Genomic DNA, 23,718 nt, shown 5'->3' with positions numbered 1-23,718 from the left:
AGGGCCAGCGGGCTTTGTTGATGATGGGTCGGTGCCGCCCGGCTGTGATGTGTCGCCGCACTGCGGGCCAGGACGCAAGCCTGGTTTCCCCAACCCCAAAGCCCACCTGGTTTCAAAAGGGTTTTGTGACCACGCGTTGATACGGACGCACACAGGCACACAAGCACTGGCACCGAGCTCCCAGCAGCTTCCAACCCCTGGTCCCACCCCCCTAGGTGGGTCCCTCCCCACCATCCTGGGGTCCCGCCCCACCTTTTCTTTCTTCAACCTCTTCCTGCGGTCGTGCTGCAGCTCCCGGGAGGTTCCGCGGTGTCACCGGCGATGCTGCCCTCTGGCACAGCAGAGCCTCCGTGTTCTGTGGGACAGCCCTTGAACGTCGCTTCAGTTTAAGGTCCCTCCTTGCCCACCGGCCCTGCCTCACGCAGCGTGTGAACCATCACGGCTCCTCCTGCGCCAGCAGAGCTGCTGAGAAACGTGTGTTTTGTGCATAGCGGGGCATCTGAGGTGGTGTTCAGCAAGGCCGTGAAACATCAATGTGCTCTTTGTTCGTTCCTGCCACATCCTCCTTGCAGCCAGATTCCCGCAGTTAAAATATTCGGATGCGAAGCGAGCTCAGCACCCTGAGTCTCAGGGGTGGGAAGTCACTGGGCTCAGTGTTTCCCAGGGCCCTGCAGGTTCCTCGCCAGACGCTCCCTACCTGGCACAGTCCTGTCAGGAGGAGGGGGTGAGAGGTGACAAAGGGAGCCACTGATGCCGCTGGGAGTGCACTGACAAGGAGCATCCAAGAGCCCTGATGGCAGGGGGCAAAGTTGCTTTAGATCCAGATTGTCATCAGGCCTCCAGGAAGAGGCAGGTGTCTTTTCCCAGCCCTGGCTCCTTTGTTATCCTGGGTAGAGTGGTGGCTTCTTCAGCCCATCTGGCACTGGTGCCAAGCTGGGGTTTGTCACAAGCCTTCTGTCCCCAAAGCCAGGTGCTGTTAACTTCAGCAGCACTGGCATAGGAAACCCTGCTGGCCAACGCTGCAGAAACACACCAGGGTGTTCAAAGCTCCATGTTATTACAGTGAATGTATAGCACACTTCCTCATATTTAAGGACTTGCAAGGGTTCATCCCTCTGAGGATCTCCCCTTTCCTCTGATCAGTAAGTTGACCTAAAACTAAATTACAATTGCTTGGGGAAGGGGTTTGGGAGGATAACCGAGTATGGGAGTTAAAAAAGAAGGGCCCAGCTAGTGGTAGGGTAAACAGTGGGGACATTTCTGACACTAAGGAACTATCCTGTAAATGCTTCCAGGTTCATGGCCTTGCCCCCAGACTGCACAGGGGCCTCTGTCTTGTGCCCTCTCTCCTGTTTCTTCCACCTGCAGTCCTGATGCCCTGACAGATGTAGTGTTTCAGCAGAGCTGGGAAGGGTAGCTGGAGCTGTGGAGCAGTGAAACCTTGCTCTGCCAGACAGGGCTCACTCACTGCTGTCTCTGGACTGGCGGAAGAGTGGGGTACTTCTGACTGCTAATAGAGCTGCTCCCAAAATTACAGGTTCCTGCTATTCCAGATTAGTCACTCCAGATGCATGAGTACAGGCTGAACAGCCAGCAGTATAAACATGGACATTGCCGAGCTACAAACAGGCATTTCGGGAAAGGACCTGGTGAATGTGGGATACCAGAAGTGCAGCTCCTTCTAATTCATGTCCCCACCAAACAGGCAATTGGGTTCCAAAATAACTTTGTGCCAGACCACTTTCTGAGTGCTCAGCAGATAGGCAAGCACTTGTAGCAGGCAGCAATGTACATAAAAAGGGCATGCTAGGGGCATAGTGGTTTGCATTTATTACATGTAATGGGCCAGAACAGCATGCTGGGACAGAAGTATCTATAAAATGTTAAACACCTATATAAAAGGGGCTATTTCTGTAGAGCTCCTTGTCAAACACTGGAATAGGCTGCCCGGGGAGGTCGTTGAGTCACCATCCCTGGATGTGTTTAAGGGTCCTTTAGATGTGGTGTCGGGAGATATGGTTTAGGGGAAAACCTTGTAGAGTAGGGATGATAGTTGGACTTTGTGATCCCAAGGGCCTTTTCCAACCTGAAAGAAAGATTATATGATTCTGATCAAGTTCTACCTCCCAAGCAGAAAATCACTTCTGTTTTGCTGTCTGTATTGTGTGGTGTAAAAAAAATTGAGATATAGGAGAACACCTGAGATAGTCTCTGAAGAATTTGAGTTACATCTATGTTTCCTGATCAGCCAAGTGGCAGTTTGTGTTTACAGTATTTCCAAGCAAATCTGACAATATGGTACATGCAATTTCTCCTGCTACACACTGAAATGATGCCTGACATTTGTCAATAAACAGCCATTCTCAGTCCTATTAGACCACAACACTTAGTCATGTAATCTATTAATATCTTCCTATCTGTCTATACAGGGAAACGATCTGTTTTGAACATAAAAGTTACAATGCTTTGTAACAAACTACACTAAAAAGTATCTTGAATACTTGTGTGCATCAAACACAAATGAAATACTCTCTGTACTGTTTGAGCCCATACAAAGCTTTGAAAACAGAAATTAATATATTCCTTTGTTATTGGGATGAATTGTTGGTTGTTTTGGTTTTTTTTCCTTCTAAGAAAAATATGCCTTTACATCTATAGGGTATATCCTAGGGTTGTGCATGTGACTCATTTCACTAATGGATGAATATCTGAGCTCCTCAGGTGGAAGCTAGGGGCAAACTTATAATTAGCTGGATTGTAAAATAAACACCTAAGCTCTTGAAACCTACGCTGAAGTCCTAATATCAGTTGAAAGATGAGGTTGAAATGTTTCTATATCAGAAATCTCAGGCTTCAAGACTACCAGGGTATACAGCACTGCAGTGTTTTGTCCTATAGTCCTTAAAGCTTTTCTGTCTTTTATGTGAATCGCTGTATTGGTCCTCACAAAATTAATTTAAAATTGCTTGATTTTAGTTTAGCAGTTCTTCCAAGGTAGGACAACCCCAACAATCACTATTGGGACCTTTGGGAAAAAAGAAAAAAAAAAATCACATTTTTGGAATCACTTTCTTTCACCCAACTCAGTATCAGGCAGCACAGGCAATAACAAAGGGGATGCAGGACTGCTCTCAGCCATTATTGTGCCTGGCTCCCTCTCAGCATGACTCACTGCAGACAATATATAACACCACTCGCAAGGGGAATGAACAGTAAATACTTGGCCCTGGATTTTTTTTTTTTAATCTCTTCAGGTTTTTTTTTTTTCTCTGATTTGTATCCCTTTATCCTCGCCCATGTGCTATATAAGCTTCTCAAATCTAATGTCCATAACACCACCCCCCACTGGTAGCAGCAAGCCCTTCCGCTGCTGTAGGCTTTGCTTTTTAGAGGTTTACAAGGAGAGGCATTATTTAGAAACTGTATGTGTTAACCTAGTGGCACAAGGTTGCTCCAACACCTTCCCTCTGGTTTTTCTCTTCTCGGGGGAGGGGTGGCTGCTATTCAAGTTAAATACATCTCCTGCTTTGCTGTAGCAGCCAGGCCAGTTTAGGAAGAAAACCTTGGGGCTAAACAGGCTAGGAGTGCAGCCAAGGGGGTCAGGAGACGGCTTTAAGGATTAGACTACATAATTAAAAGCTCACTGTGAATATGCTTCCTGGTACCCAGTGCTCAAACATACAAACCCTTTTAGGTAATAATTCTCCTCATTTGTATCTTGAGAGATTTGTAGGTTAAAGTTGCCACACAGGTAGTGAGTCAGGAATGCCAAACAAATCAGATGCTCAGCTGAAAGCACAGATTAATAATCTAGACTATGAAAAGCCCTTCCTAAATATGCCCTAGCCAGGGTGACCTGAGGGTGAAGTAGAAATAGATGAACATGCATGTTTCCTTGGTTTAGGTTTTTGCAATGCCCAGTGGGTGCAGCTGATGTCATTTTGCAGCAACTTTCTAGATTTAAAATTGGGGATTCATCTTTTGAAGAGCTTTGCCATGAGAACTGGGCCAGAAGAGGATTCTGCCAGATAAAACCTGGAACACTGGAGACCCACAGTCAAGTCTACATTTTGCAAGCTCAAAAAAGCTCCAAAAAAGAAATAAATCTTCAGTTACTCCTAATCAGCTAGAGCCAAGACCAGAATGTACACCCTCCATTATCCATATTCTAGGCTAGTGTCTTCCCTATCAGCCTGGAGCATACTCTCATGTGCTCTCCAGCCATCTCCCATACCAGGCCAAAACAATGTTAAAACCAACAGATTCCTACAGACTCCTGCATTTGCTAGAAAAGCATATTCTGACATTTCAGTCAATATTCTAACCAAGTCAATATTCTATTCTAACCTATTCTAACTGCGCAAGCTGCATTGATTTAACTTTCATTGCTTAAAAATAGGTCCTAGCAAGATGCTGATACCAAAAAAAGCCAGAAGCAATGGAAAGGAGGAGAAAATTCTGAAGGCACATATTGATTATATGCGGTGTGGGTGAGCACTTGCCTATCTAATGCTAATGCACAAATAACAGGTTAAGAATCCAAGCAGCACATACTCACTGAGAAAAATAACCAAGGTGTAAATCATACTCCCATATCAAAGTTGTGAAAAATGCACATCGTATGTTCTGCCTGATTTTCCACTAGAGTTTTCAGGTTTTTGTTTCAAGAGACGTTGCAATAAGCCAGAGTTTATTCTCTGATATATTTAAATCTACTACTTCAATTAAATCCCAGTGTACTGTAAATAGCTCCGTTGTCACTCATATAACAAAATGGAGACACCAAATAATTAACTTACTAACTAGTGTAGACAGAGATGCAAAGAACTTTGCCCTGTGTAGCTAGCACTGCCTTGTAGCTTTGATTAAGCTCATGTCTTTGACTGAATCAGTGCCTAATCTTTTCAGCTAATTACTGTCTAGTGCCTGACTGCTTCTAAGTACTTTTCATTCCTTAAAAATCTGTTGTTTACACCATTTCCTTGTTCATTTTTGGAGAGCCAAAACTAAAAGAAAGGCTTTATTCTCTGGGTTAGGTCTAGATCACATATACCAAGAAGAAGAGAGATTCTGCTACACTTTATTCAATATGATGTTACAAGAAAACAACAGTTACAGCTGACAAACCATTACATCTTTCATAATACAGACAAATTACAAGGTGTAACAAATAATGCAACATTTATTTTACTGTACTGCTTACTATGCTGTTCTTCTGAAGTATATATATATATATTAATTACATTAACATCGTTTTCATGTACCAGCCTTCCCCTTTTTATTTGTTAAAAAAAGAACACCTCTTAGTGCACCATACAAAAATCCACGTGGAAGCTGGCAAGCAGGGATTTTGTATGCAGCACCATTGAAATGCATTCTGGGGGATGGGAATTATTAGTGCATACTTTACTTTTAGATTTTTTTTTTGCTTAAGTGAAAAATGCAAGGCAGTAACATACAGTCACTCCACCTAAATGCTGGTAGGGGAGAGAATATTTTTATGCTCAGTAATGCAACGTAATTCTGTTTATATAGGGCACCTGCATTTTGCTCCCCAGTCTGTACAGCCTAAATGTTTTATATAACAAAGATTACAATCCCAATAATATTCACAGATGAATATTTTGCCTATGAGTATACCAGAGCATTGACTACACATTCAGTTGTGTGCACTGACACAGAGCACACAGGGGTGTACATCCCCCACCAGCCCACAGGGAACTTATTATCCTACCTTCCTTCCCCAGGAGCTTGAAGTGTGGAATCCCTGCACACACCAACAAGAAAGCAAACCCCCCCAGTGCCTCTGTCTACTGCAGACAGAATTTTCAGTGTTGCATGTACTGGCAAACTATCTTAAACCATGGTTCTGATTAAAAACAATATTGAGAATTAAAAGGACCCAACTGATCTGGGATACCATACAGTCACGTGGTGTTGGCACTATTGGAGTGTCCTGACTGGTGCAAGTGTGGACTGGGTGCTGATTAGAGCTGATCTGAACCCAGCAGGTGAGGGGACTAAGCCATCTCCAGCTGGTTGATGATATAAAAGTCAGGTTCTGTGAACTTAAACTTTCAAGGAGTCTCTCTACCGTGCAGATCATCTCTGCCACCATCTTCCCTTCCTCGTTCTCTTAATAATAGATCTCATACAGAGTTAGAACTTGCCCTCCCACTTTTATCTGCCTACTACACCTGCTTCCCTGTGGCTTGCTCTCCCCTCTCACAGCAAAGCCACATCCTCTCAATATCATCAGGAAGGATCTATTGGGGCTCAGCCAAGCAGTAGGAAAATCAAACTTATGCTGCTGCCAATTATCAGCTCCAGGTGAGCCCCACAGTTTCTCAAGGACCCTGATCCATAGACTATTGGTCACTTAAGCTGATTTTTTACTCCTGATGGCATGAAACACCACATTCCTGGCATCCATAGCACTTCTGGAAGGCCAGGCTACTTCTTGTTGTCCTTTTGAAGATTCTGTAAAGACCCAATTTGAGAAGGATAAGAAAAAAAGACGGTAACACTACTGATCTTCACTAAAGCTGTCTCAAGAGCATTGGTGGGCTTTGAACGGTCCATTCCACAGCTCTAAGAAGAGCTATGGGGAAAACCCCACTTCTTTAAGATGCTGGGTTGATAGGGGGTCCTAACTGATGGCTGTCTATCAGGCTAGCCATGCAGGTAAGGGCTCTGCTGGAAGGAGGAAGAGAGCAATAAAGCTGTACCATCAGTTCCCTGGACAGAGGTGGTTCTGCTTTCTCAAAAAAACTTGATTTTTCCCAGCAGATCTGATGTTCCAGAGGAATAATCTGCAATTTATGCAAACAGCACCAGCTTGCTGAGCCCAGTTACCCTCCGTGCTGGGAGAACATCCCCAGGGCCCAGAGCCTTGGCAGGAGAGCAGCAAACCCAAGTCACCACAGGCAATCAGGGTGCCTGGGAAGTAGGTGCATAAGTAAGAGGTCACTCCTTATTTGATCAGTACCTGAGATAACCTCACTACTGCTGAAAATCATGTCACTGTTTGAGGAACTAGATATTTATGCACTTCTCTTTGGGCAGTTGAGTTTGAAGATTTCTGGGCTAGCTTTATTTCAGTGGTTGCTTAAAAGTGGAATGGGGCAGAGAAGATAATTTCACATGCACGTGTGTGTACACACACATACACAAACATACCTTAAGCAAACACTGCAGATGAGTCACTATGGACAGTAATGTGCTGGGCTTGTGGGAATGGTTGGGGAATTATTCTCTGTATTAAACCTTCAGATGTTTAGTTGAGCAGCATAATTGCTTGTCTCCTAATTTAAGCTGCCAAGTAGATGTGTCTATGAAACTACCCTTATATTCCTAATTGAAATCTTTGTTACATTTTCAAAAATTCTTCAGATTTTTGCAGCAAGTTTTTTTTTCTAAAAATAGCTAATTTTAGTCATCAAACTGCACACGATTTAAGTAGCAAAGATAATGTATAAAAGACTTTTCTTTTACAAAAAAAAGAAACATGAAACCCAAACAAACCACGTCTAAGGCAGTTTCAGTGTGTGATAAATTCAGAAGTTCAGTGGTCACTTTTTTCCCCTGATAAACACCAGGGAAAAACTATAATAAGTACTAAATAGGATTGTGATTAAAAGTGAATTTCAGATGGCTTTTAACAGATCCAGAAACAGAGATGTCATTGGGGAAAAGTGTCTTTTAATGGCTGTGCAAATATTGAGAATATTTCCATGGTTCATCTCTTTGAAAGTGTAGACTCATATCCTAGATCATTAAGAGGCCTTTCGTAGCTACTTGTACATTCAAGGATTTGCCTTATTGGGTGTTTTTTTCTTATTAAACGCTGTTGGAGTTTAATAAGATGGCAGTAGCACAAATCCTTTCCCCCTACTTTTAAACACTGAAAAGCTAACCAAAGTGTTACCACACTTGTTAAAAATGTAATTCAATGCATTCAGCGAGCAAAGGATGTCAAATTTATGTGTACAATAATATTGCCTAGTAAGCATTTCTGTCTGAGCAGGACCATAACTCAGCAGTGGTTTTTTCACTGTGCCCTGCCCTCTCTGAATGCCAAGCATTGTACATGCTCGGGGCAGTTTTATTACACCCCTGAACACAATGTTCTCCCCAGACAAAATGTAGCAGCGGTTTCCTTTTCTAAAATCAGAAAACTTTGTTTCTCGCAAAGTTTGCATTTGAATGATTCATTCAGGAAGGCTATCTAAAGACACAGTATCTGGTATTGCCTTCCAGTCAGCTCAGAGTACCTTTGGAAAGGTGCACTTGAAAGGTGCTTTGGTGTGGAACAGCAGTTTGGGATAAGGAAAATTCTCCACTTTGCTTTATACACAGCATAGTAACACAGCTCGATTTAATGGCTCGTTCAGCAAAAGTTTTCTGTACCTCGGTGTCTGCCTTGAATTAAACAGAACTGTTTCATTATCTCTGTTTTCAAGAAAACATTCCAAAAGGTAAATAGGATGAGGAAAAACATAGAGATGTTAGCCAAGACCCATAAAAGAAAGAAATATTCTTACAGGGAAGAAAAACAAAGAATTTGCTGTAAATCTGTCAGCTGCTTACATCTCATAATTTTTGCTATGTCTTTTTCACAGACCTATTTTGAAAACTGGCATGCTACATAGCCTAAGCAGAGTAACTAAAGTCAGAGTACTGAAGTAAACATGCAATTATTGCCATGTTCTTAAAATGGATATGAACGGTTGGTCTGAGGAGATAATGAAAAAAGAAATAACCCAACAACACTTCAGGAACAGTGGCAAGGTGCTGTAATTGTCAGCTGATCAGACAAGTTGGGCTTGCTCTGGCAGGAATAGTCTTCCCATTGGTTGCAAAATATGCAAAACTCTCAAAGAAAACACACAGTCCTTTGTGCCACTGTTGGCTTTTTTTGTACAGTTGTTACTGAAGAAGTGTGAACACCAAATGTGTTGTCTTAATGTATTTAAGACATTGCTGGTGAAAGCATAAAAATCCTTACAAAGATGCAGCGCTGCAGTGGAAAACCAAACAAAATCAAACACAAAAGACTGAAAGAGTACATGCCATGTATCAGTAAGCAAAAGCTTAATCTTCACATAGTTCTCTGAAATCACAAGGTATCCAAATGCGTGCAAGGTTTTAAATAAATTGCAGGAAAAAAAACAGGGTCTTGCCAGCTTCAATTTTCTTTTGAATGAAATCCACCATAGAGAAAGAAAGGAAACAGGCCGTGGCTCCTTCCTGGTGTTGGCCTCCTCATTAGGTTTTTGTTTCCCTCCTCCAAACTGGTAAATTTAATCCTGTAAGGAAACAATATAAATTATAATAAGCCTCATTAATTGCATGTTGTAATGATTTCTTACTTGGTAAAAAATAGGTTAGTCCAAAGCTGGTTACGAAGACATCAACTCAGAGCAAAGAACAGACTTCCAAAGCACTTTTAGAGCTCTTACCTCAAAACCAGCATTGTTTTCAGGGTGGTTGCCTAAGTGAGATATATCAATCTACATTCATGTATCTCTGCCCCAAGTGCTAATCTTCAAAGGTGCCATCAAGCACCCATATTCTGCATGGAAATTATAGAAAGCCATAAATAGACACCTGGCTCTTCTACAGGTGGTCACACCCTGTCAGTGCAAATGAAGGTTGCTCAATGCTGGGCCAGCATCAGCTTATAAGCTCTTTTTTGCCCCCTTTCTCATGAAGTCCCTAGCAATCACCTTCACAGCAACACCTGCAACTAGCTTATGAAAAGGTGTCCTCAGGTTTGCTTCCCAAGAGTTGAGGAACTCTGGGGCATGTCATAAACACTTCCACAAACACAGCCAGATCATGAAGCTCCTTGTTGTACATCCTTTACACATATTCACCTTTATTTTGGTGGTTTTCCATTAGTAGGCAGATGACTAAATCTTCTCCTTTCATATACAGAGAATAAACATTATATCAATAGCTTTGCTTAACATTGTCTTTCACACTGCAGTGGATTTGTCTGGGCACAAAGCAGTGATTGGGCCTGCAAGAAGGTACCATGATGTTTTTGAGACTTACACAAAACAGGAGGCAGGCTGAAAATGTGGGAGACACTACCTTAAAACATTGCATTCAACAGCTGCAGGAAAAGCCAGGTGAAGGCTGAATGAATGCTAGACGGACTGGAGCCATTGGCAGGACTTTATAATTAACATATTTAACTCTTAATAAATGTCGAAGTAGAATTCTATGCCAAGTAATAAAGTGACACTTTCTGAGAAATTCTGTAGTTTTCTCGTGTTAAAAATGTATTTGTTTTACAAGGTTTTTCAAGACTGAGGATTGTAACTGCAGACCTGCTACCTTTAAAAAAATGTACTTGCAGGAGGACAGTCAGATATGGCTGTACTTAAGAAAAAGAATGCTGAAATATTAATTGAGCATGGAACTGGTTTGTATTAGCATGTCCTAAAACTATTTAAATCAAACTGGATGCATGTGCCAGTGAATCTAGTCTAGTACTCATTTGAAAAGCAGAAGAAAAACAAGGCATCAGTTTTGAGCTGCAGCTTCAAGCATAAAATTTGAATTGTAGCTTTCATCAAAACTGCCTGATCTTTACGCAACATCTCACTTTCGTAAGTTCCAGGGTTTGTGTCATGGTTCCTGAAAGCTCTCCTTCTTTTACGCTTTAAGCATCAGAATACCTGAACTGGATAAACAAAAGCTTGCTCTTGATGTGTGGCAGCATCTTGAGCCCTCTTGGAGCTTGGTCTACTACATCTTGGTTTGTTTTCTAAATGCCTCAGCAGTTTGTGTGGAATGTCTATTCCACACGCAAGTCTCACTTTCCCCAGGGTGGTTTTCCTCAGGAGTTTGGCTGAAGTGCCAGTAAATATTTTTTTCAAGGAATACATTAGAGCTGTTCTCATGCCAGCTTACCAGTTTACCCTTCATAAGCTTAAAAAGGAAAGGAGTTTGGAAAATGCCGAGATTCACAACTGCTGAGTGGTGAAACACTGTTGACAATATTACTCAAATCTGACATTCCCCTTCCTTCATGAATACTTCTAGGGGCAACCTCTTTGGAGCCCCTCCTTATAAAGAAGCAACTAGACTCCCAAAGCTCCTTCCAATGTTGAGCTTCAATTTTCCCCCCACCTCCATCCACACTGAAGCTGGGGAAGGCAGGATTGCAGTTTGGAAGCCAGATCTGCCCAGGTTCAAAACAGTTTTCCTCATTTCACACTAAGCTCAAAGTTCCAGAGACTGGCATAAGCAGCAAGGATATCTAGGACAGGTAACAAAATTATTTGTATAGGAAAGCCTCCATGCAGAGAAGGTACCAAATTGCTCAGATTTGAGAATAACTGCAATTACACTGCAATTACACAGAAATTTTCCTTTCTATCAGTCAACCTCAGGACAATTTCTAAAGGTGAGCATCACAGTTCTCTTAGGGTTGTGCTACATTTTACAGTGACAATACTATGTTTTCTGGCTTCAAGTTTGGCTCTGTAGGCAAAGCTGATAGCAGGGCCTGAGCCTGTGACATGGGGAATACCTTCATTGGAAGGTTAATACTTAGAGAACCATGCCCTAGAACTTTGTTCCTTAGAAATGGACAAGCTGACAGTTGTTACCATTTAACACAGGGAAAAAAGAAATCCCTTTGCATACTGACAGCCACTTCCAGCACAAATGCAGACCATGGGCAGAACACAGAGGACTTGGAAAGGGTGGTAGGGGTTACATAAACATTAATGGGAGATTGTAATGTTTCATAAAGAAACCCATTTGGTTTCCTGTTTTGGGTCAGTGTAAGGCAGCTGACAGTTTTACGTCCACTGGCTCCAGCTTTGCTGGGTCCTGCTATGCCAGTGCAGCAACTGGGGTAACAAGTTTCCTGAAGAACCCATGGAACTGTACATCAGGCAATGCCACCTCCCACCTTCTGCATAGGCTCAAGATTTAGAGTGGGTCAAAAAATAAAGCTGCCAGAAAAGAAGGTAATTTGGTGCCACATTTCCCCAGTGGTTCTGGCTGGGAAAAGTTTAGAAAACAATGCAACTGGAACCAGGGGGTGGCTGGTGGTCACAGTCTCTCTGAAGCCATGTTAAAACTCATCTCCTGCCTGGTTCCTGCTGGTCAGACCAGCACCCTGATGCCCAGGTTGTTCTGAGTCTGAACTCGAAGTTTTGGCTGCCAAGACAATTTCCCTGTGCATCCTTACATGATCTTTGAGAAAGGGAACAAGCCTGGTGGTTAGGAACAGATACACTGGGCATATGTAATGTTTGCATCTGAATCCCTAATTCAGTAAATGTTTATTGGCAGTTCAAAGTGGAGTCAGCAGGTGAAATCCCTTGGCCTCAGAATGCCCTCTTGGAGTGCCAGCCTTCTCCTGGGCAATGGGGGACAGGGGTCTGCCTCTCCTGAGGCAGAGGAAGAAACTGAACCTCACAGAGGAGCACTGGAATTGCTGGGCTGGGGAACAGGGGACCTCTTTGCTTTGGTTTTGGTTAAGATGAGGCTCATTGTGTCACATCAAATAAACACCTCCCCTAAACCAGAGGAAGAGAAGGGTGTCTCTTTGTCCACAGCAGAAAATCTGTAATAAAATCAACATGAAATTTTATGTTGGCATGAACCAATCTTTTTGTTAAAAAAGCATTGTTTCTTCAGTGCTGCCATTCAGTTCCCAGATGGCTTCGTATTCCACGTTTGCATTTTATAAGATATATTTTAGAAATATCCTTACTTGGAATTTAATACATTTCCCTGATCATACAAATCAAAGGTTTGCCTGCTCACTTGGCAGACTGGAATATTTACAACTGGTCACAGTTTTGCTTATAAAAGAGTAAATTGTTAAATGGAATATTTACAACTTGTGATCTCCCAAGAGCAAAAGAAGGTTCTTTCAGATCTCAGAGGTTTTGTTTGTTTGTTTTTGTTGAAGGTTTTTGTTTGTGTGTTTGTTTAAAGAAAAAAGAAAAACAAAAGAATACAAAAAATGAAGTGTAACAGATTGACTTAAAAATGAACTTGCATTTTTTTTTTACCACAGGTCCAGGTACTTCTGGTTTTCATGACACCTCTACTAAGCCTAATAGAAGTTTACATGCAAGTTAATGATGTGCTTGAAGTATCAAGTGGCCTAAATCAAGTAACTCAATTCTATGTTTATTACCTAGAGAAATCAAATGCTGCATACATCCTGTTTGTCCCAGATCCTGAATGGGATAAAATAAGGTGATAAATGATGCTAAGAATGGCAGAGGCCAACTTCAGCATGCAGCAGCTGCTGATGTAAGAGTGGTTCTAGGAAGAGATCCTAAAGCTTGTAATGTAAACATTAATCATGCTCTTAAGACATGAGGCAGACAAGGGTGACTAAATCGCAAATATTTTGTTTTATTTTAATTAGTAAAAGAACATCCATTCCTTTAAAAATGCAAATCACCGATTCACTCTGTGTTCCTTTTGGCAGCACCAGCATCCCTCTCTCCCTGCTTTTAATTTGTGTATAAATTACATAGGGTGGGGCTGTGCTCCTGCAGGGTCCTTAGCATGCAGAGCACACTCAGGAGTGCAGGTTTATTTATGTTGAGGTTGTTTAGCACTATTGTAAGAGTATTAATTCTACAATGCTAGATTTAAATTAAAAATGTGAGTTGACAGCTGGAGATACTGTATTCCCTGGCAGCTGAAACGTGGGGGTATTTAAGATCATCAGCAACATATTCTTTCTGCTTCTCCCTCTATCGTACATGCACACACCACAGCTACTCTACTCTCCTTTAAAAAAGTAGATTATTAAAAGGTGATTTTTTCCCCACACCTTTTATTCCCACCTTTGTAAGAGAAATAGTTTAAAAAAAGACAGCCAAACCTTATCAATACTATTTGCACTCAGCTAATATCTATACACAAGTCATTGCTATAAATATTAATTAATTGGATCACCAATACCCATAATGCAACTTTATTTTGACCTACATGCCCTATGAACTAGATATTTTTTGGATTCAATTTTCTTAAAACCAACTGTCAGCATCATGTGATGGGGGAGATGAAAAATGAAAATGAGCGTTCCCGCTGTGCAGGTGAGTGACCTGTGGGAGACAGCTCTGCCTGCTAGGATTTCTGCACGTACCATCAGACACAGACCAATTGATTAGATCATCTTATACCCGCCACCAACTATGCTCAAGAGACTAATTAGGGAGAGTACTGCCTGCGCAGGCACCCCATTGACACCTAATTTGCTCAGCCAAAGCCTTTGGGGAGAATGTATTATCTCTGCAGCTGCACTTCATGCATTTCTGATTTGAGGCATAAGCAAGGAGAACTTCTTCACTCTTTTGAGCAAACTGAGTATATAAGCCCTTAAGTGCTAAATACAAGCAGACAAATTAAATCTTGCCAGCCTCTCATAAATTCTTTTTCCTTTTCAAATATATATCTACACACATGCATACATGTCTTATTTTATATCTGTGTCTATATGTGCACAAACAGAAACACACGAGTAATGTGCACATATGAGCCTGAATGTATGTGGAAAACAGGGGTACATAAAGAAATTTCTATAAAAATATGCCTTAGAATACAGAATTGCCACACTGTGTAGGGTCCTTTCTTTGGCACAAGTTTTACTTCTGTGAGATTTAAAAGAAATGCAATTCTTCTAATATATGGGGGGAAAAAAAAGATCTGCAGTATCGTTAGCTCAGGCTCTGAATCACCCCACGGACAAGGCTCAGTAGACTCTCTGCCTCTAAAGTTGCTCTGTGTATCTTCAGAGGTGTTAGTTCAAAGACTATTTCAGTATACAGCCCAGCTTTGTTGAAAGCTTTTCTTCGATGGACTATACCTGGTTTGTGGTTTCACAAGGAATACTGTTCACTAAGGCTAAATATAAGATTACTAAAATTGCTTTCTGCTGGGCTTTAGTTTTATCTAGTTACCCATGCTCCAAAATACACAGGAGAGGCAAGTCTTAAGGCTGTCATTAAAAATTTATTTGAAAAAAAAAAAAAAACAACCTAACACTAAAAAAAACTATGATTTTTTTAAAAAACTGAGAAAGGTTTGAAGAAAATATTTTCTGCTACAGGCTGGCATGTGATTCCTGTGATTCCTGAACTCAAATACACAGGATTTGCATCACTTCTAAAATAACACTGAAAAACATATTTTCCTAGCGGTGTGTCTATAAAGCAACTTTCAGGAGTAGAATAAAGCTAAATTATTACAATTTCATTCCAACTTATGTCAAAGCCTGTGTTTACACAATCAGTTTCTACTGTCAACTCAGGAGCCTTCACTGCTGTAACTAAAAAATTAAGGAAGCCTTAGCAAAATACACGCAAGTTACCCACGTGGCCAAAACATTAGATATAAACTCCTTTGCCAAGTACACTATGAATGCGACTTCCAATCTTTTCCCTGGGATGGGGCTTAACTTCATAAAGAGAGAACATCCTCACCTGGGCCACATCTTTTCCAATTCACTATACATTTCTTTAGTACTATTTAACCCCATTTAATGTTTAAATGACACCTCTGGATTATCTTGGCACCTGTTGGCTGATATTTTCACAGACAGCACTGTGAGGGATACTTACAGTGTACTAATAACTGCTATCAGTCATGTAAAGTGAACCACACGACAACTAAGTAACAAAGGATTTACTGATTAATTTTTCTTGTTCTTTTACCCTGTGTCTTAGTTACTGCTCTGGTATTCTTACACACTGGGTCTTGGAGGCTCCGTAGTCAGTGATGAAAATTGCTGTGTATTCTCCACAGTTCTAACCTATGAATCATAATATAGATTGCCTATGGACACATTCCTGTTTTAAGAATTCCTCTTCCCCCTAAGAATTTTTCACAGATGGGCTTTGCCTCTGAGCAGAGCACTGCAGCTCCAAATAAAGGGATTTGCCTTTGGGGGTGAGTGTGAAGGGATGACCCTAGAAGAAATGAGTGCTAGACAAAGACTGCAAACTAGCCAGAAAATAAAGTTAGAATAGTAACACAATTATAAACTTAATTATTTTACGAGTATCCATGAAATAAGTGACATAACCTTTTAAAGGGGAGAGGTCTATGGCACAGTGGATAAGGGGCTGGAAAATAGAAGCCAAGACTTCAGTTTTACTACTGAATGTGACTGTAGGCAGGGCACTTTCTCCTCTTTTAACCCCTGTTTTGTAACAGGGGTTCTGTTTTATCTCCTAGCTTCTGGGTTTAGAGTGCCCCCCAAAATGAGTACCCAGTTTTAGCTGGAGCCGCCAATAGTTCCAATTATATAAATACAGTTAAATTTAACAAAAATGCGACATTAGAACTGCTGCAAACTTTGTCAGTTGTTAAAATCCTTACTCGGACTGTAAGTTTTCCAAATTTTGACTTTATATAAAAAAAAAAAGTCCAAAATGAAAGTCCTACATCACCTTGTGCATCTAACAGCCCAGAGACTGATACCAAGGAGCAAAATTGCACACCAGTTGCTAAATAGTATATATGCATATTAGTAATTATGAGCCTACTGTGCATACTCTGCACACAGTTTCTTCAAAATATCCTAACTAATTCCTTCATAGTACATCTTGTTAGGAAAAAAAGGATCCTCCTTGCCTGATCCTCCCTGCAATACATTTTATTCACAATATTAACTTTCAATGATATTTGGTAACATGATTGGTTTCCCAGTTGATTTGTAGGTATACCTTTAACTTTTAAGTGGCCATAGTAACTTCCAAATTAGTTTTCTCCAAGTCGTTCAACAAAAATTCATTCCTACCCTAGCTGCCCACAGCTGAAGTTTTTTCTTTGAGTTGAGAACAAAGTCCACAAAGCCTTTTATAATTACCATTTGAATAAGGCTTCACAAGGAAAATGGCCAGGACTGAATCTACTACATGTCTTCTAGTTTTCAAGAATAAAGCACAGCCCTCTGTGAGCGAGCTCCGGGAAAACTAATACTTCAGACGAAGATACTACAAAAATAAGAGTGCTTTTGAGCTCAGTATAGTTTGCAAGCAAAGCCATGGAAACTTTATTAAAAACAAAAAAGCAAGCTCAGGATTTTGGTATACATCAAGACCAGAAAAATATTAGTGCTACTGGTTTGCAAGAACATACTTCTCAAACCTGACAAACAGCCAAATGCTAACTTCTCACACCCTTCTGGTCTGTTTTTCCTTTTCCAAGGGTTGCAGGATTCAGTATGTTATTTGTATTTTTAATGGCATAATTTTTCACTCATTATTTTATCCGTAGAAAAACTGTTGGATCTAACTCAAAAGAATTTCTAGATTCAAACATGCAAGAAATCCAAACAAACCCCTCTCTCATTTTTTTTTTCCTTTATTTTTTTCCTGATTAATGTAATGTGTCTAAATAGCTGTTTCTCACTCTGAAAACTTGCAAAAAAGGCTGCCAAAGAGGGATGGACTGAATGTGAACTAGAGAAATGCTGCCTCCCTGGATCAATAATGAGAGAACCTAAACCTGCCAGTGTTTGACACAATGGGATCCTTATCTCAGCTGTAGCACCAGCTCTCCTCCGAAACAGATAAGTAAATGTTATGCCTGAGCAAAATTTATATGTAGCTTAATTAAAACATCAGAAAGAAGAAGAACAAAAAAAAAGAGCTTATCAGTTATGGATGCATAGAACTGAGAAAAGAAAATATCTGTTGGAAAATTATATACAGCCAGTAATGCTCTGGTTAACTGGTTTATTGCAAGTTTGAACCCCTCTGTGGTGAAAAGGAGTACCAGGAAGAGCTGGTTAGAGATTTCCTCACTGCACTCTCTTGATAAACCAAAAAGCCAAAGGACTGAGGCTCAACCACTGGCAAGTGAGTGCAAGTTAGCTGAGCTGTGGTACCCTTACACCATGTCTCATCTTTGAAGCAGAGACAGATTGAGATGTCTGTTGCCTGCAAACCTGACTCCTTATTCCTGACCTGCAACTCGTGCACGTGTCGCTTGCCCTGAGAAGACTCCCTGCACACTAGATCACTAAAAGTATCAGAAGTGGGATTATTTATAACATAGATCTTCCCAGAGATCTAGCTTACACCAAACCTATAAATAGCTGCACCAGCACAACTAACGGGACTGCAAACTGGAGGGGGAGCCAAGAAGGAACTGCCTGGATAAGCTTGGCAGAAATTTATCATGCTGGTTTTGCCTGCAAAGATAAAATCGTGGCTTTACCTCCTCATTTTTCATCAACAGCAGATCCCCAGTGCATTTCTCATAACAAAGCTTCACTTTCCAAAGTCTGAAGCCACTTCCCAACACAAAAATGGGTAATTATTTTCAGGTATCCAGAAACACAGTGGAATCTGCCTCGGCTGGCCATGTAGGGGAGCAGACAGAAGTTGTCACATAGTGACCTACTAATTAAAAAGGAAGAAAACCATACTCAGAAGATTTGGGAATACCCATAAGATTGCCTAATAAGGATAATCTCCTGTACATGTTTCAAGGGAGCAGCAAACTAGAGATGGCTGAGAGCCCATGCCTTAAAGTTCCTTGGATTTTTTGGGGTTGTTTTTCATTTTTTAGCAATAAAAATATGTTGGCTTGCCAATATATCAAGGAGATATTTAACGGTTGGTGAAGCTTCAAGTCATATTTAACCAGAGACTTAAAAAAAGGACAGAAAAGCTTTGGATTCATTATGAGATGTGAGAGCCTTCATACCTGCCAGATGGCTCATTAGCATTCACCTCCTCCTGAAAATTAAGCACCACATCATGCAAAGATTAAAGTATACACAGGTATTTAAAAATAGGAAATTTTGTATACCTGTGATTGCTAGTATTAGGAAAGTTACTTCTTGAAAGATAAGTGAAAATTAATGCTTCTAAAGTAATCAGCACAAAATAGGTATGAGACAGACTTGAGATGGGTGTGGACTATTTACCAATCAGCTTACAGAAACAAAGGTACCTCTGCAAGGGATCATACTACAAACTACTTTAGTTCCTACAGAAAAATGCTAACCATTATGAAAACAAAGTGTGAATGTTTCATACTACAAAATCATAGTAGTAGCCTGGGGGTACCTACAGACAGTTGGGTTTTAAGTTTTACTTGTTAATTCTTCTTCGGAGAAGAGAAAATGAATGCTTAAATGGAGAAGGAAGGAGAAGGAGGAATTAGTAAGCTAAGAAAAAAATAAAACCAAAATTATTTCTCACCTGTATTTTTAATTTTGTTACTGTTTTCCTAGAGGTTTTTTGTTTGTTGTTTTGTTTGTTTGTTTGTTTGTTTGTTTGTTTGTTTGTTTCTAAAAAGAGAGCACCTTTCAATCCAGCAAGGAAGTCTCAATTAATCTGGAATGTGGAGTTACAGATGCCTTTGTTCTAAGCTTGACAGAACAGACATCATTGCAGTCACATTCTGGATAGCAAAGATCCTTCTAACTAAGCACCATCTGGTTATGCATTCTATTTGCTGCTGTGGCTTTTCAGAGACTGAGCATCATGCCAAAGTGGTCATGTCAATTAAAACACATTTTTTAGAACAGCACTGCAATCTTTAAGCACACATAAAATTAGACAGAATGCAGACCTCACATGCTGAATCAGAAGGATCTTTCCCACAATTAAAGTATATTAAATTAATGGCAATTTTAAGTAATAGAGGTATTTAAATTTTGGAATATATTTCCAAATATTATCATGTCTAAAGCTCTTAGGCTCTGTGTCCACCCACACCATGAATGTCATTCAATGACATTCAGTGACAGAAGATCAGGAAACCTTTCAAGTAGACCTTTTCAAGCCTGATTTTTTTTCCAGCCCAACAGTTCTGAAGACCAGAATGGGGAAGGGGGAGAAAAATCAGTTTAGGAAATGCAGCAGTGTCTATAGGGAATATTGCTTTCCTTCATGCTTATTCCCTATAGGCTTTACTGATACTTACTGAATACTGGTATGCAGTTTTTTCACCTATACAGCTCCTACTTGAGATTCTTGCTGAAAATCTGTGGCATTAGAAATAGTTGAATAGTAGAATATTGGCAGATTCAGGCCAGATGTGTTTTTCCCTGCCAGTTCCATTTTTACAAACAAACCCAATGGAACACTGAAACAAATATTTCCACAGTGCAGCCTCTATGGCATTAAATGGAAAAAATGCACCAGAATTGGCACGTCTACAGAGCATCACCACAGCAATGAGGATATCCTATCTAGTATATATAGAGATCACAAAGCAGCTCCAAGATTTTATTTCTCAGAGTTCCCACTCTGTCTGTGGCAAGAACCTTTTCCACATGTATGACTAAAATGTTAAAATATAATGCATGGTTTGGGAAATCCAGCATGAGATTCTTCCCATGGACATAACTTTTTCAAATCATGCAGCATCCACATGCTTTGAAAATGTGGCCTCCTTCAGATATTACAGAAGCTTCCTCTCCACTCCTAATTGTTTTTTTTTACTTATATGTGTTTAAAAAGTGGCCTCACACACTTGAGAGGCTTCATATCTGAGGCAAAAATAATAGATGTCAAATCAAGTGCAACATACTGAGTATTTTGTGGTACACAAAGACAGGGATCACGATAAGATGCAGTACTAAAGGCTTTTCTTTCAGTGCCATAAGCATCAGTTTTCTTGTAACTGCAGGAAATACTTAATCTTTTTTAAAAATCCATTATAAATATAAGGTTTGCATAGCTCATTTAAATAGTTCAAATGACACAGGGTTAAGAACAGGAAAGCCTTTCACCAAAGGTGGTTAGTCTTTTTCAAAGATTTCATATTATTTGAAGCTTACTTTCACTGCATTCTTTTACCTTGGCTGCTTCCCAAGAGAGTGTGAGTTAATTAAATGGGATTTTGACCCTTTAACCTTCCCTATAAACTTCATCTTTACCTAACTCTATTTAAATAAATCAGATAAAAAAACAATCACGTAGCAGAATATGTATTTTTACAGCTGAGGAAAAAACAAACATGTGTATTAAGATTATTTTTAAGTACTTAGTAGTCAAAGCAACAGCCAAGACTCATGGATGATTTTAATTAAAATAAATCTGGGTGGGCATATAGTTTATGATGGCTTTTCTCAAACTGAAACTTCTTTAGCATTACTGAACAGCACTGTACTACATTAAGTCTTCACTTGTTCATGGTGACTGAAGTTCAATCCACATGATTAGATTGAATTAATTTTATGAATCACGTAAAATATGTAGCAGTCTCTATGAAAAATCCCAAAGATATGAGGCCAAAAACTGCTACAGGAAAGGAGAGAAAGAAGGAGCAGAACAGATGGACAGATAATCCCAATAGTGAACAATACCCAGCATTTCTATGACAGGCATGTTCTGTGTCTAATTACTAAAAGAAGGTGAAATGGACACATTAGCAGAACACAGCATTGCTCTCTACAAACAGAAAATGTAACTGTCTGTGTGTCATTAGCCCCTTTCAGCTTAAAATACAGGCTTTTCAATATAAACACTACCTACTGTATCAGATACCCTTCCAAAAACTAACACGGTCTTTCAATTTTATCCAGACAAAAAATACAATTTATGTATTAAGGACAATAAGTTCCATATGAAGAACTAGCTTACTTACAAAGAATGAAAAAAGAATTAAGCTACCCCTTTGTGCCTAAGTGAGGTGTTCAGGGCTCTTCATAGGCAGTGACAAAGATGCTGGAGCACTGGAGCTTGTGCCCTGATCACATCTCTCACCCCCAGCAGGGACTTCATTAACTGAGTTCATCACAGAATGAAATCCTTCAAAAATGTAGGCCTCTGGTTTGATATATTAATGCTATCTAACCAGCTTACTGGTGAGTTATGTTCTGATTTTGCAGCCATTTGGTGACAAATATAAACATATTCAAGAGCGTTAGATTTTGATCACTGATTGGGACATATTTGCCCACTTCCTGACACTTCTCCTAACTGGTCATCATTGAGCTAACAGCAGGAAAATGCCAACAACATGTATGTCATGCAAAAGAAGCCCTCCAAAGCAGTGTGAGCAGAGGGATGGGTACAGGCAGAGAGCTGCACACCAACTCCTATCTCTGATGTGCAACTGATTCCCTCATTACACGTGCCTACAGTTTTTTAATGGCATCATGCATCATGTTTTGCTCACCTTTGTCAAACTACGTTAGACCAGGGTTGTTACCACACACAGGCTGTGACAACATGAATTAGCATGAATAAACTCTTCTGTTTTTCAGGTTTCATGGAAGTGAATCATATATTCTCACCAGCAAGGTTTCTCTGTCCCCCTTCACTATCCTTCAAACAAAGGTTTCTAAAGTAACATCTAGCAGTAGAGCATGCTCAAAGTAAAATTAAAAAAAAAAAAAAAGTGATTGAAAAAGGCACTGAAAATCCTGGAAATTGTAATAAAGAATTTAAAGGCATGTCAACAGCCTGTAACTCTCATTCCTCAGAACATTTTTATCCCTACAAGCAATAACCAACAATAACGGCACTGTAAACTCAGAGAGATACCTACTTTGTGCTTTGAAAGGGCTTTGCATAGAGTTATTTTAATTATTTTCCATATATAGTAAGGGAAGGATGAAAAAGAGATTTCTGAAATAAGAAATGTTATTGTTAACTCACTAATCACAGCTGAGGGACTTAGGGGCAGTCTGGTTTCAGAAATATCTTTGAGCTTATTTTACAGAATTGACTAAGTTGGTGGTATCCCTGTCACATGGATTTCAATGCAAGGCACCGAAACTTCCTTTATGCAGAAGTACAACAGACAACACTGGGTGCTGAAACCCTATCCTGGAAAATTTTAGAACACTAGTATTTGAAATAGGGGATTTTTAATAATTTAAAGAAGTTACTTTTTCATTTGTAAATTCCTGCTTATGAGGTGGTTATGTTTAAAGTTGAGGTGTAACATAAACGCTACATTATTTATTTTTCAAACATAAAATAGATATCCCTGCTGTTCTGAGAAACTACTGAGCCTCAAGAGTCAAAGCAAGGGTTTGACTTCTCTCCTTTGATTCTGGGGGCCCCACAGATGAGGGGGTTATAATCTTCCCTATTTTGCTTTATTGACATTTAACACACTTATGACTTGGGACCAAGAGAGTAGCTGGGGGAAAACGGGGTATTGACATGTAGGCAGAGCCACTGAGGGGACCTTGGGAAAAAGCTGAGACAACAGCCAAGGAGTCCAGTGTGACAAAACAGTCCAGGAGGGCAGTCTGCAGCTGAAGCCAGGCAACCACACAGCTACAAACGACGAGGTTTCACAGCAGAAGCTGCTATAATATGGAAATAGATTCTTACCCTCCAGGCCCATATGTCATCACACCAAGCTAAGCTGAAGCTGCCAGCTAAAATGGGCAATTTCACATGAACTTGGCAGGGTGACTGCCAACACAAAGCTTGTTTTCCACTGGTGCCACCCACTCTGCTAATCCAATTCTGGCTCCTGGTTTGCTTTTAAATAATAATGAACGCAGCAGATGGGAGGGGAAAATGTTCCTGGCAGTTAAGCTAGCATGCGAGTGAGGCTCTTTGCTTTTCACATATCTTGTGCAAACTAGCTCTAAATGCAATGTCAAGTGATTAAAAGTGGTTAAACAAGAAAGCCATGTTCTCAGTTATTCAATCTTTGACCAGGACAGGCAGGCAAACAATGCAGACAGAAGGATAACATGTTGAAAGAACCAACTTTCATAACATTTAACTTTGA

At 40.3% G+C, this 23,718-nt stretch overlaps 1 protein-coding gene across 2 annotated transcripts in view; it reads right to left on the bottom strand.

Annotated features, from left to right (window-relative positions):
- Positions 1 to 5,064: 5,064 nt before the first annotated feature.
- CDK14 (cyclin dependent kinase 14) overlaps positions 5,065 to 23,718 on the bottom strand; it is a 306,222-nt gene continuing 287,568 nt past the window's right edge. For both annotated transcript variants that reach the window (XM_071735199.1, XM_071735201.1), the window contains one exon: positions 5,065 to 9,308. The gene's annotated coding sequence lies outside the window, so the exon portion shown is untranslated. The remainder of the gene's footprint in view (positions 9,309 to 23,718) is intronic.

This window comes from Heliangelus exortis, chromosome 2 (genome assembly GCF_036169615.1).
Source record: "Heliangelus exortis chromosome 2, bHelExo1.hap1, whole genome shotgun sequence".
Taxonomy (NCBI): domain Eukaryota; kingdom Metazoa; phylum Chordata; class Aves; order Apodiformes; family Trochilidae; genus Heliangelus; species Heliangelus exortis.
This window is presented reverse-complemented; position numbering and strand designations above follow the sequence as displayed.